At 45.4% G+C, this 13556-nt stretch overlaps 1 long non-coding RNA gene across 2 annotated transcripts in view; it reads left to right on the top strand.

Moving 5' to 3' along the window:
• LOC139989846 (uncharacterized) overlaps positions 1-13556 on the top strand; it is a 48831-nt gene extending 35275 nt beyond the window's left edge. The window contains exons 3-4 of one of the 2 annotated variants that reach the window (XR_011800418.1): positions 10111-10537; positions 12635-13556. This is a non-coding gene — a long non-coding RNA (uncharacterized lncRNA). Of the gene's footprint in view, positions 1-10110; positions 11521-12634 lie in introns of those variants that run through there. The other variant, XR_011800417.1, reaches the window with a different exon arrangement.

The raw sequence follows: 13556 nt of genomic DNA, 5'->3' as shown, positions 1-13556 counted from the left end.
TGATTAGAACAATGACAATCATGCAAAGATGATAAGTGCCACGAGTCACACAACGATCAATTTGATTGCTTTCTCCTTTTTGTTAGATAAATTCTGTTTCTCCTGGGAAGCCTTTGTTTTGCTTGACAATTACTTACGCAGTTCGTGGGAAACATTCATGACCATATCGATAAGCGAACGTCGTTATCTCCCGAGGATCGCTGATAATCGTCTGCGTTCTACTTAAAAATAGCTACAGATTACGCGTACCGAGACGAATCTCGCGCTGGCGCAATTTCTGCGGTGCATTCATTCATGATTTCACGCGACACGTGCGCGACGTTTCTTGACCGAAGCGTCCACCATCGTGACATCGCATCGGCCAACGACTAGCTCTGAGAGCTTTATCGTAACCCATCGATTCGGAGATGCAAAATAGATTTCCTACATGGAAATTTTAATTACCCTCGTAATTTACAGTGATAATAATAAACTTAATTGCATAATGTTACGAGAAACCACATCGTCATCTACAGTCGTATTGTCGTACTTTTATTTCGATCTAATTCTCCATACGTAACGGAATAAGGGGAATATTTCGTTTCATGAAAATGAACGTTGACAATGAGACTTGATACTTGACAACCGCGAGCGGTTAAGTAGCGAATTTTCCTTGAGGCTGTGGCCGTGAACGAGGAACTAAGTCCGGAAAGTTGGGAATCACGTAGAGTGACAGGAAATTTCCCGGGTTTGATCACGTGAAAATCGACATCACGCTTTAAAACGGACCGCGTTATCGCGCGTTTGTTCGTGCCCATCTTGTATTTGTTCGACGCAACAAGCGTCGTAAAGTGCTGCAAGTGTGTCAGAGACACCTGTTAGAGCGAAAAGGGGGAAAGTCGGACGATAAGCGCGAATCGTGTCGCGTCTCGAAACGCTTTATGTTTACCACCAAACAGGAATATCGAATCGTTAGCGAATGGCGCATATCGTGATGCAATAGAGTCGAATGCAGCTCGCACGTTTCTTATTGAATAAATATTTGTGATTAAAAATAGAACGAGCGACAGAAATACGATTCGGATGGATTAAGAGGATTCTTTGTCAAACCGGAGAATTTTCGGCATACGTCGACTCCTTTCGAGATCTATGTTAGTAAATGTTACAAAAAGGTTGGATGGGTCTCCTAACATTGGCTGATTTCATTCTGAAATCATACTCGTTGGCATATTCTTCCACTAATCAAAAATATCATACGCGAACTTATCGTAGGACGAAAATTGTACCGCGATTTTGTTAGTCGAGTTCGTGGAAAACACTGAGTCTGCAGATTCGTAATCTTCAGAACAAGTTTAGACGCTTGCCAGTTGGTGTGACTTTCAATTAGTGCAAGTATCACTATACACATAATTATCGTTGCGACAAAAATAATTCTACATCCGCGTTTTCCTTCGATGGTTGAGCATCTACAGAATATAGAACGTACACGACGAAAGGTAGAGATATAGATAGTCTGATGATCTCGTTTCTGATATCATCGAATGATTGTGATTTCGTTCGAACGAACGGACCACTCGTCATGTCAGGTAATTAGCGTTGGAAGCGACGGCTGAATTAAAAGCTCGATGGAAGATGCACGTGGGCCAAGACGTGGGTCGACGAGTGCACCTACGCGTTCTGCCACGTCGATTAATTCATCCAAGTTAAATTCCGGTGCGATATTATCCGCTAAATCGTTCTCCGTCTCTGGTTCTATTAAAAATAGAACTATATTTCCTCACTGCAAAAAACGCGCCGACGTGTTCAATTTTCTTGGTCATCAATTTCATTCTTAGAACGTGTCGACGTCCACGTCCAGGAAAAATGATCTTATCGTCTGTGATGATAATGCAATCGAAAAGTTTATCTGTTTCTTCCTGCCTTGACGATCTGCGTATCAATTTTTAAACGTTCCAATCCTATGAAAAATAGTAAGGGGAAGCGCGTTTATCGCGCGAGCAAGCTTGACGAGCAGATCGACGGTCATTAACGACGTGCCAATGGCCTCCATGCACTTACCTTTCAATAATTCGATGACTCACTTTCGGCACACGTTTCCTTCTCTCTTTCTCGAGCTTCATCAAGCTGACGTCGTGGCTCAAACTGACGTCGTGGCTCAAGACAGGGTATCGTCTTTCGAAATTGTAATGCATTGCGCACTTCCGTATCCGTTAATCCTTGTCAGATTTCGACCGAAATCCCCTTAGGACGATTCTATAATAGAGTCGACGACGAAACGGTTTTATGTTAATCTCAAAGACGATATAGCGTGGTTGTTGGTGAATCGTCGAATTGCCCACGTCAGACGTACAGCAGTCGACTGGCAGTCTCTGTTACGATCACTTTGATCTGTAGCCCACGCGATGAGCCGGCTCGCGAAACAATAGGCTTTACATAGCCGCGTATCTATCATCCTGATCTTTGCCTAGCGAAAGGTCTTCGCCTATTAGCACTACGATTAATTAGTCTACGTTATTGACAGGATATATCGACTGCAGCTTCCACTATTAAGATAGACCTGTGTCGATACGAATTTAATCAGTCGGTCTTATACGACTCATTTTCTCCAGAGTCGATTATTGTTGTAACTATAATCAATTTCGAAAATTTCAAATATTCATAAGATACAGAAGCCACTGCCTGTGTCACACGACGATCCACTTTACGTCGATACATGTTACATTATCGTTACGGGCGAGTAATTCGTGCTTCGTTGCATATTATCGAGAAACAGCTGTGATTGCAGGCGGCGCTACATCTGCCGTATAAACCAGTCCGTGAATCCGGGGTTCACTGTATTTTTTCGCTGTCGGAGGAAACGAAAACCGTTAGGTTGCGACGAAAGTATTTTTTTTACGGTTGCGTCGATGATCTCTCGAGTTATTCGGCACCAATTTCCGCGTTTGGCCGCTGATATCTTTGTCATCGTACGAGTTAATCCAAGTTCGTGGCTACCGTTCGTGATAAGCTCCCGATTATCCGGCGACCTTTGTATTTTTTCCACTATTGTTCAACAAAATTCTGGATAGTAATCGAATCGCTGCCGAGTCGTCCGACCATTCGCGTCACAGGAGAATTAAATAATTGGACGTGAAGGTAAGTATACACGGATCCGATCGACCAAGCAAACAGTTGTCTATTATACACCGTAAAGTTGCCAAGATTTATCGCAGACGATTTTTGCGCTCATAAAAATTACCAATACATCGAAATGTAAATTGCGTAAAGATCGTGTTGAGTCATCGATTGTTCGTTATCCGGGCAAGGAACCCGAAATACTTGCAACTCGACTCGCGACACGATCGAACAAGTATACTATCAGTGATTCACAGGATCGGGAGGAACGTCCATTCTCGTGTCGTTTCGTTTCAATGAAACGCTCGAGTTTCGTTCCGCGACGGTGACGTTCGTTCCTCTGACGCCTGCGTGTACCAACTATAAATACGCGGCATCGTAACATGACACAATCGAGGGTCACTTTGCGTCATCTGCTCGCCCGTTCACAGTTTGCATCCGGATTGCCCGAGTAGCGGATGGACATATCACGAAACGCCGACGAATCGGCGAGACACGGCCGATCGAGAAAGCGGAAAGGAAGAATAAAGAACGCGAGAGCCGCAACGCGAGCTGCGTGTATTTGCACGCGTATTACTCTCCAGCGAGAGCTGCAGATGCATGATGCACATTGCGCGACCTTGCGAGCCATGCGCGAATAACGGCCTCAGAGCGACGCGGGTGCGTCCGGGTGGCACTGCGCATGTTCGTGTGCGCGTCCCGTGCACGCGTGCACGCACGTGTGAGCGTCCGCGCCTCGTTCCTTCCTCTCTCGGGGAATCCGGCAAGAATTACTCCCGCTGGCATAATTAGATCTCGTAACGGTGGCCCTGGCCGCTCGTTTAATTTATTCGTAGTTGCTCGATCGAACGCGTCTCGAACGTTCTTTTGTTTCTTCTTGTTATTGTCTTGCTTCCGATGGATCAAAGGTTTGGGGCTGTTCGATGTTTCGGAATCGTACAGGGAAACGATCTTTATCGATGATAGATGATTTGATCATTTTATTCGTTGTAGGTGATATTTTACATATTTATTAAAACGAGTATCTGGATTATTATGTATGGGGGAGTATGGAAAATAAGTGGTGCGTAAACACGAATCAAGGCAACAAGCGTACGAAAAATACCAGAAGTTTCCGATAGGCCTAATAAATCGAAGGTTATATCTGCGCGCGTTCGATAAGGTCACAAAAATGATAGAACGATGTTGGAAAAAGATTCTTACTGCTGGGTTATCGATTGTTTATCGGGGTTTATCGTCTCGTACGATTCTAGCTATCTGTAACTATCATTGAAAATTCCGTTCTATTGCCTCGAAAGTTATTAACGATGGTATAAAGGAGTTTAGCGATTAAGCTGCGAATGATAATCGTACTGAATTCCGTGGACATGTCAGATGAACGATCATGTCCCGCCTCGCATCGAGGTGAAACGTTATCTTGACCGATTAAAACGCTTTCCACGAGGATTGAGTCGAGTCGAGCAAGTTCGTCGGCGTATTTACATTTACGATTGGAGAAGCTTTGTCGTTGATAGCGTCGCACGAAGAAACGCTGGAATCCTGTAATCGCTAATCACGCGAACGTCGCGCCAAATGGAGCACGTGCTTGGCCCGGCGGGCAACGTAATCTCCGACGATGGTTGCGCAGAAAGTGTCGAATGAAAAGCACATGCAAAGTCGGGTCGTGCGATGATCGACAAATACGTTTATCTGACTGGTGAAAACAGACTCGGAGTGTAAATATCGTTTCTCGACACAGACTGTACATTCGATATCTCTGCTAAATCACTCAGAATTATCGATTTGTCGAAGCGCTTCGACGTTCGTTTCCGGGTGTCCCTATGTTACTGTCCGTTTCCCCTCAAAGTGGAAAGAGACATCGTACAGTCTGTCGGATGGTTCCTTGCGAGATTTTACGCGATTATAAAGTCGGCTCCTCGAAAACTAAACCTAGATGGAGTCTTGAAGTCTTAATGACAAAACATCTGTCGCGCAAGCGTTCAAGATCATCTCGAACGTCCGTAAACACGTGAATTCTCGCGGACGTTACAAAATCTGCGGCCATACGACAGTTCGGAGGGAAAAATGGAATTATTTCTTCGTCTGGAATAAGTACGGAATAGAACAAAAATAATTCGTGGGTCACGCTGATCGCCACCGCTGGCACGATAAAAAGAAGTTCTTATCATTTTTATTTCTCCCCATGTTATCTGTCTCGTTATTTCTTCCACCTATCTGTGTCTTTTTTTCTTCTCCACTTAATCGTGCCGATCCACTGATTCTACGCAGTTCGTTACTAAAATTCATGCCATAGATACGTGATACCCTATGCTCTCATTTGCAGTTTCTGTTGTGTTCCTTGGTATACCGAAAAGTTACGCAATGAATGCGTATAACAAACATCGTATGTATGAGGAGCGGGTGTGAAGGAAAAAGGAGCGAAAGAATGCGGCATCGTCGCATATTATCGTTGTGACCTCACTCCAACCTTTTTACTCGGTATCGGTCTCTTGACCGGAAGAAAGCTGTTTATACGCGTCATCAAGGTATTTTGATGACAAATCATAACAATTTCATTCGATCGAAAAATTTCCAACAAATAAATCCTTCGCGTTTATATTTGCAAGCTATAGCTGTTCTTACGCCGACCACAAATTATATTTAAATTCTTCGCTGTAGCTGTCAGCCTCGAAACCCTTATCCGACGAGCGAACAGGAACTCGAAAGAACGAGACTCGAAAGTTTCCCGTTCCTATCCTCGAGCTCACGATGCTGCCATGTTCTTCTCCTACGCTTCTTCGTATCTGGCTGACCCACTTCCCGAGCCACGAACGAGAAACACGGAGAGCTAGGGAAAGGAACGAGCGTGGTAGAGCGCACCGAAATTACTCGCTGGTTCTCTACCTGACCTGTGTTTTTCGAGCAAAATCGTGGACGAGCTCGCGACACACGGGTGTTCTACGAGTTCCTTCGCCGATGTTGTTGATTTATAGCTTCCCTTGGAACGATATTCGTCGTCGTTGTCGCTCCTTCGTGACACTTCTTTTCTTTTTTGTTCCACCGTAGCGTTTCAACGACGACACACGGAATTGTTTGCCGATTAAACAAGACGAATAACCTAAATAAGAGTGCACGATGCGGATTGAGGTCCAAGGACGTATGTGGTGTGTACGTGTGCGCCCGCCTGTTTTTAAATCGCATTCGTTATTTTTTGCTGATTCCGCTGATCTCGACGCAATTTACCGCCGATCGGGACCGTTCACAACACGATCTCGTTCCTCGCTCCAGCTGAGAAGACTCGTCGACTTTTCGATCACGGTATCGATTATGAATTACGATTACGCCAGCTGCTCGTTGCTTTTACTCTCTGCAGTCCGTGATATTGTCGCGATACGATTCCTCTCGCCGAATGCACGCGATGTTGCGAGTCGATCGTTGTATCCACAGTCAATAGCAATATGCTCGATACGTAAACGGATTTCCTCTCTTTAAACTTGGCGCCATCGGAAGGTAAGGTTAATTTTAAAATCATCTATATGGCACAGCTGAGAAACGAGAAAAATAGTAAATATATAGGGAGAGATTTCGAGTCCTACTTTCGAGAGAAAACCTTTTCGTTCTTCCCAAGTAGTTTTTCATCGTATCGACGTGACCGGAAGCTGTCGGTTCGAGAGCTACTACTAGAACAGTCGAGGACGGCGTGCATTAGTATTCTTTTAAAGACACGTCGGTCGGCATAAAAGGTGTCCGGGCGTGCTCTCGGTGATACTCGTGTGCGTGTACCATGGAACACGCCACGAACAACCGTGTATACCCATGGACACGTGGCTGAGAAGCGTCAAGTGGATGCACCGCGTCGCTCAATCCATCTGTATCCCTCGGTCGAGGTTTCTTTTGCGTAAAAAGAGTGAATAATCGGGTTGGTACAGTTACCGTAACTTGCTAGATTATCTGGGAAGCACGAGATTTTCGATCCTTCGCGATCCTCGCACGAGCGAAAGTTATTTCTCGAGATCTGACATTTTTGGCTGGCTACGTCTTTGCGTATACTTTTGTTCATTGAGTTACGCGATCACGAAAGTTAAAAATAATTCGGTCACGGTGATCGAAGTTTCGCTTTTCACGGAGTAAATTTTATACCTTTCTTTTATATTTGGAAGTAGTCTCGTATTCGCAACATTGTTGGTTCGTTATTAAACGAGCAGATACTTGAATCCTTGCCAGTAGTCCGCTCTTCCTACGAGTTTTCTATTTTATAATTATGTAACAAATTTTAGCTAAAAATAAACGTCTAATTCGCTTCGACATGCGATAGATGCTTTAACCTTTATTTTCGGAACCTCTCACCGTTACTGTTATTAAAGCAGTTGATTAAACGAATCTATATTATCCTAGTTTCTTATGTAACCTGGTAGAAAGATAATTTTGCTGTCGAGCGTTTGCATCGATTGGGTAGATCGTAGAGTCGATACAAACGGGGGACGATAGCGATCGTGAAGCTCGGAGAGGAAGATAGGATGATCCAGGCCACTGAAAAAGGAAAGTGATTGCTACCACGTTCGCCGGTAGGCAGGTTTGCCGTCGTTATTATGCAATAATTATTATGATCGCGTTGTCGTCGCAGTCGCCATCATTACTGCGACTGTCGATCGTAGCCTGGCCAGTATCTATCGTAATCCGGCCTGTTCGTTTGATCGTAAACAATTACGCGTGCAATTTGCGTACGATCATCGTAATTCGTGAATCGGTCAGGACTTAACGATCAGAATTACGTTTTTTCTCCGTTTGGTTTCCGTTTTTGCCGAAAATCGATTAATTTCAGTTGCGGGCACAAACCGATTTACCGCGTTCCACCAATGGCCAGTGGTTCTCGAACGCGGTTTCATAGAAAAGGTCATCTGTTTCTGTGTCGTTGCGTTGGTCGAAAAAATGGAACGACCGCTATTTGCTAGCGATTCCAAGAGACGAAGAATCGATTGAAAAAAACCGCGGTCGTTCACAATGTCCGCGAGCGATCGCGGTGACAAAGGAGTATCTCGTACCAGTGTGGTGAGTTGGACGATGGCGACGCGAGAGGAGCATCTAGAAACCTCGAAGGATGAGATCCGTCCGTCCTTGCTCGTGGAATCCGGAAAGTTGTTTCGAGGCTGACCGTTTCTTGAGGAAAATTAGAAGCGTTCTAGCGAGCACGCGAAACCGGTCCTTTTTTCGTCTGGCATCTGTACGGTCCTCGTTCGTCCCATGGACCTCTTATATAATTGCGAAGAATCTTTCCATAGTAGAAAGAGCGAAAACGGGAACGAGTAATTTCGTATCGTGCAATCGAATGGCCGGGAACGAACACGAATGACAGTTCGATGAACTACGAAAGAGCACGCGATTTTACCTGTGCGGAACAATCGTTTCTGTCGACTCGACGGTATCGGTCCACGTGCAAAACCGCGAACTTGCAAAACCCAAATAGGACGTCACGATGCGCCTGTCTATAGTTCACGTTCTACACGATTTATCGTGGCGCTTTGTTCCGACCTGCGTCGATTCGTGGAATGAGTAACGTCGGTGGTCAGACATGTCCTCGTATATTCGACCTTTTCTACTGTTAAACGCACGCGCGACATGTCATAAATTGCATGAGTAAACGGGCTTAGGAGGGCGACACGACGACGATTGTACGGTGTTTCTACGTGACGCGTATAGAAGAAAGATTCACGGACGCAAATATGCTGTTAATAACGATAACTTTATAGTTCAACTGCTCCCAAAGCTGTCGTTGTCAAGCCTGGCATCTAATACTCCGCAGCCCTACAAGATCCTAGAATATCTCAGACATTCTTGGAAACCATCGTTTTGGAGTATTTTGGAAACAGCCTGACCTGTTTTTCTTTTTTCAAAAACTGTCTTTTCGTTTCGATTTGGTTATTCTTCGATGGTTGAAATATGCGTGAATCATCGCAGATACCACGATACGTGATTTTCTTAATATTAGATAAAGGCGAGCTTTATCAGATATACGTGCACCAACAATAAGTACGGAAATATGATTAAAAGTTGAAGTGGAAGGATGTAATGGGTTAGCATTTCTAATTAATTAACGCGTTCACGCACCGCGGCGGAGGAACACGAACTTTGTTATTGCGCGTTTCAACTAGCCTAGTTGCATTTATGCAGGCCAGCCGATGCGTTCCCGTTTCGTAAATCGAAATAAACCGGCTGTAAGTTGGTCTCTGAAGAAATTTTCTCTTCGTCCTAACTGCTTTTTTAACGGGTGAGTTCAACTCCTGTTTTAATTACATACGAAGGATTGCCGCGGCTATAGATACGAGGTCGTCGGCGATATCTTGCAATCAATTAAATCCCGTTCTTTGGTCAGTGCAAGTGTTTATAATAATCTTGCGGTACACGCTTCACTAGGCAATTCGTTCCTTTTCTTTCTTCTTTTCTGCTTCTCTTTCTAACGAACCGTGTTACGCACGATCTGATCTCCGCGGATTACACGTTTACGAAACTCATACACACACAGCGACATTGAACTACGACCCGGCTAGATGATCTGACTTCCACCATGACTTTTTCAGGAATATTTCTAACCACGTTGGTTCCACGCGACTCGAAAACAGTACGATATCCAACGAATTTCAGGATTAAAAAGTTTTCAAACTTGGTCACAGAATGAATTATGAATTATGACGGATGATGTTTAAAATTCGTCGTTGATAAATGAGAAAGATTCTTCTCAAAGAAGGAAAAATCGATGGATGTATTCGTGTGGAACGATCGCGTGGATCAGCCGAAAGCGAAAACGCTTTCGTTTTTCCGCGGCGGAAAGCCAGCCGAGAAAACAAACAAAAGCGTTCCCGTGAAACATATGCCGAGGTTCGGGGCGGCGCTCGCTCGCGCGCCATGCCAATGCTCGGCCGTATGTGTACGCGAAAGTTCTGTCGAAACGACGCCTTAGTCATCGTCCTTTTCCGGAGGATATAGGTATATATTCGATAATACTAATCCGTGGCTCGTACCGTCGCTTTTGCTTTCTTGCAGCGCAGTGACCTGATTCCTTGCATGCAACGGTAAGAGTGTTTCCAGAGACTGGCGTAGGGAGATGGAAAGAGAGAGTTGCCGGGGCGAGGGACCGAGACGGGGAAGCCGCGGCCACGAGAGAGAGAAGAGGAAGGAGACAAGAGGGAGCGAGCGCGCCTCGTGACACGTAATACCCGTCACGGTAATAGTGGTACGATATTATAGCACCGCTAATGTCATTCATTTGTGATTTAATGGGAGAAGTCCCGACCGCAGTCCATAGGAGGACAACGACTGTGCAGAGTCGGCTGTCGAATTGGAGAGAACGCCAGCCAAGTCCTCTGGCTTTCCTCGTGTTTCGCCAAACGAATATTAATATCGAAACATCATCGTGTCTTATGCCTTCGTTAGCTCGTTTCTAGTTTCTTACTTGACAGAAAGGAAGTAGGTAATTTTATTAAGATCGTGATATCATATGGTAGACATCTCGCTTGTTCTTCGTCCGATCATTAAGAAGAGTAAACAGAGAAGTTCTCGATAGTATCGTCAGAACCACGATTGATAGACGTTCTAATAAGCAAGTTCCAGAGCGGGTCGCGGGATCTCGGGCATCGCTATGCCGGACGTTTCATTCACTTTTTTTCCGCGGTCGAAGAACGTGGAAGGAATTCTCGACATTCGCCGCACATATGTTGTTACAGTAGCCGGCGCTGTGCGGATTCGTCGGTTCGTTGGTTGGTTCGTCGAGTCTTATGCTCCAGTCAGCGGAGCCCTAGTATCTCTAGTTCTCTTTATGTAGGTTATCCCGGTTATGCTAGTTACGACGGACTCTTAGAATTTAGGTTGACCATATGGCGGACGGAATCGTCGCGTTGCTTTCTCGCTCGGTTATTAATATCGTACCGCGCACCAACTCCGAATCGTCTGTAGCGAGCTGCTTGCCAATGGGATCGATCGATGCTGATCGACGATATTGCCGCTGAGAACGATCGATCGAGTTCTGTGCGACTGTAGATCACGAATTCTCTTCCCTCGGCACACCGCGTGTATCCACGATTCGATCGTGAAAAAATTCGAGATCTCGTGCGGTAAGAAACAAACACACAGGATTTCACGGAAACGCAATTATTTTCGATTTTCGTGCCACCACGCTGGCGCCTGTTGGGAACGTCAAGAATGACAATCCATGTTTGATCATCTGTATTTGTACCGCGAATACGTTGGCAAACGCGCGCCATTATTTGGATACAGATAGAGCAAGGTGCTAGAGGCTTTTATCTGCTCGTCAAATTGTAATTTACATTTCGAGGAGTCGGTGTCGTCTCTGCGGTGCGGGTCCATCGATCGAGAAACCGTAACGTTCGGTCGTACGGAAGAACCACGATAAAAATAAATTCTTGACTTCCTCGTGGCCGCGTGGGTGCGTAAACGCACACACACACATTTTCATGTATACGTTCTACCGATAGACGAATCATTAGACGAGTCTGGCTGCTATTCAGAGTCGCGCTAGTGCATCGGTATCTCGAGATTACTGCTTTTTATTACACTTTTTTCGACGGTTCTTATTACTGAATATGAAATACCCTTTACAGCTTTTTATTACGTTTTTTCAGCGATACACGTTAATAAATATGAGGAAGGGTACAAAATTAAATGTCATTGTACTTTCTTACCTTCTACTGTTCTTTTATTTCTTTTGATTAAAAAAATCTAAGTCATGTCATCGCGTACGTGGCGCTGCGACCGAAAGACCTACCCCGTTGTCTCCAACAAAGGATGAGCGAGAGGCGTACCACGAGCTGACAGTAGAAACCGCCGAATTATTCAGTGGACTGGTGTTTGATTGGCATCAGGTCAGGAGAGGAAGACGCTTTCAGGCGTGTCCCTGATGCGTCGTACGCGTCTAATATAGCAATGCAGGCGTGGAATATAGGTCGCACGCTAGAACGCTCTTTTATATATGCCGCCACACGCTCGTGGATCGTAGCGAAGATAGGCGCAGGCGCGTACATGAACGTCGACACGCGAGCGCGTGCATTACGCATCGCACGCGTTATGAATTCGTTAATGTTGCCATTGTGCGCCGCGGAATCCGCGTAAATCGATCAACTCTATGCTCCATTCCAAAGCAACTGAGTGTTTCGTATTTCGTATTCGAATGGAGATTCGAATCGAGAACGTTATGGAAAACTTGATTCTTGCGGACTAGCAGTTTTTGCATGAACGAGGAGTCATAGAGAAATACCAAGGGCTCGGCGAAGGATCAAACGGTTGGAACGCTCTAACGTTTGTATCCGGCTTTCCGTTTTTGTGACTCAGCGATCAAGCACGATGAACGCTTCTGACGAATCGCGCAGCTCGCGACGTTCCCCCTAGAATCAAGCCATGGTTTTCATCCACGCGAGCAAAATAGTCAGCCGCTTATTTTAATTCCCGCGGAGTTCCGCACGTACGTCTACGACCCGTTACGGCCGGCATAACAATGCATGACGTAACTCTGGGGTCGAATCCTCCTTACCTCCTCCGTGCAACGATGTTACAGGAAAGTGAAACTCTCGGAAACCAGGTCACACCCACATCGTGCTCGCAGCAGTGAACCGCGATGCCGATCTACGAGACTCCCCTTTTAACTCTGGGCCAGATACTTTTTCGATCCATCCGAGGGAGCAACGGACAGAGGGGAAGATAAGAGGAACCTTCTCTCCCTGTTCAAAGGGTCCTCCCCTACTGGCGGAATCAGATTTTCATGCGTTTCCACCGACTCCTTTCTATCGACTCGTGTCGCCTCCGATTTACCTAGCTTCGTTTAGAGGAGGATCGTTAGAGAATCCTTATGTTCCATTTAAGAAGTGGATTTATGCTTTACTAAGAACGATAGTAAAAATGACGAGGATCGTAAAATGCCTGAAGAAAGTTAATTTTCTTTGCAAGAGGCAAAGAGAATAGTTAATAAATCACCTTTTAACTTACATCGGAGACCTTGGCTTCGCTATTTGCAACACGAGCAGAATACCTTTCTGTTTTACTGAAAGAACAGGTAATAGTGGCGTTGCGGAGTGTTTCTATAATTCGTCAAGTATCAAGTGCGATGAAAATCTCTGTATACCTTTCACGATTCGCTTAAACAAATCATAAACGTTGTCCCATGGTGTCAATCTGACACTCCAAAGGATAATTGCATTCGCCATCGTTTCACGAGCTCTTAAAAACACACGAGTACTCGCGTCATTCTAGACGGAGCGTGAATACGCTCGCTTCTGTACACGCGTTCCTCTTTGAGCAAGGGAAAAGAAGCGGGCGCGGGAGCGGGTGCGTGGGTGAGAAACGGTATTGCTAGAACTGGCCCTAACCCATATACCGTTGGAGCCAGAATAGAGAGCGAACGAATAATAGGAGGGTGGATAATAATACCGTTGCCAGTGTGTCGCTAATAGCGGCGACTTTGTCAAAATGCAACTCGTAGC

This window comes from Bombus fervidus, chromosome 8 (genome assembly GCF_041682495.2).
Source record: "Bombus fervidus isolate BK054 chromosome 8, iyBomFerv1, whole genome shotgun sequence".
NCBI classification, from domain to species: Eukaryota; Metazoa; Arthropoda; class Insecta; order Hymenoptera; family Apidae; genus Bombus; species Bombus fervidus.
Note: the sequence above shows the minus strand (reverse complement) of the source record. Positions and strands in the feature narration are given on the sequence as shown.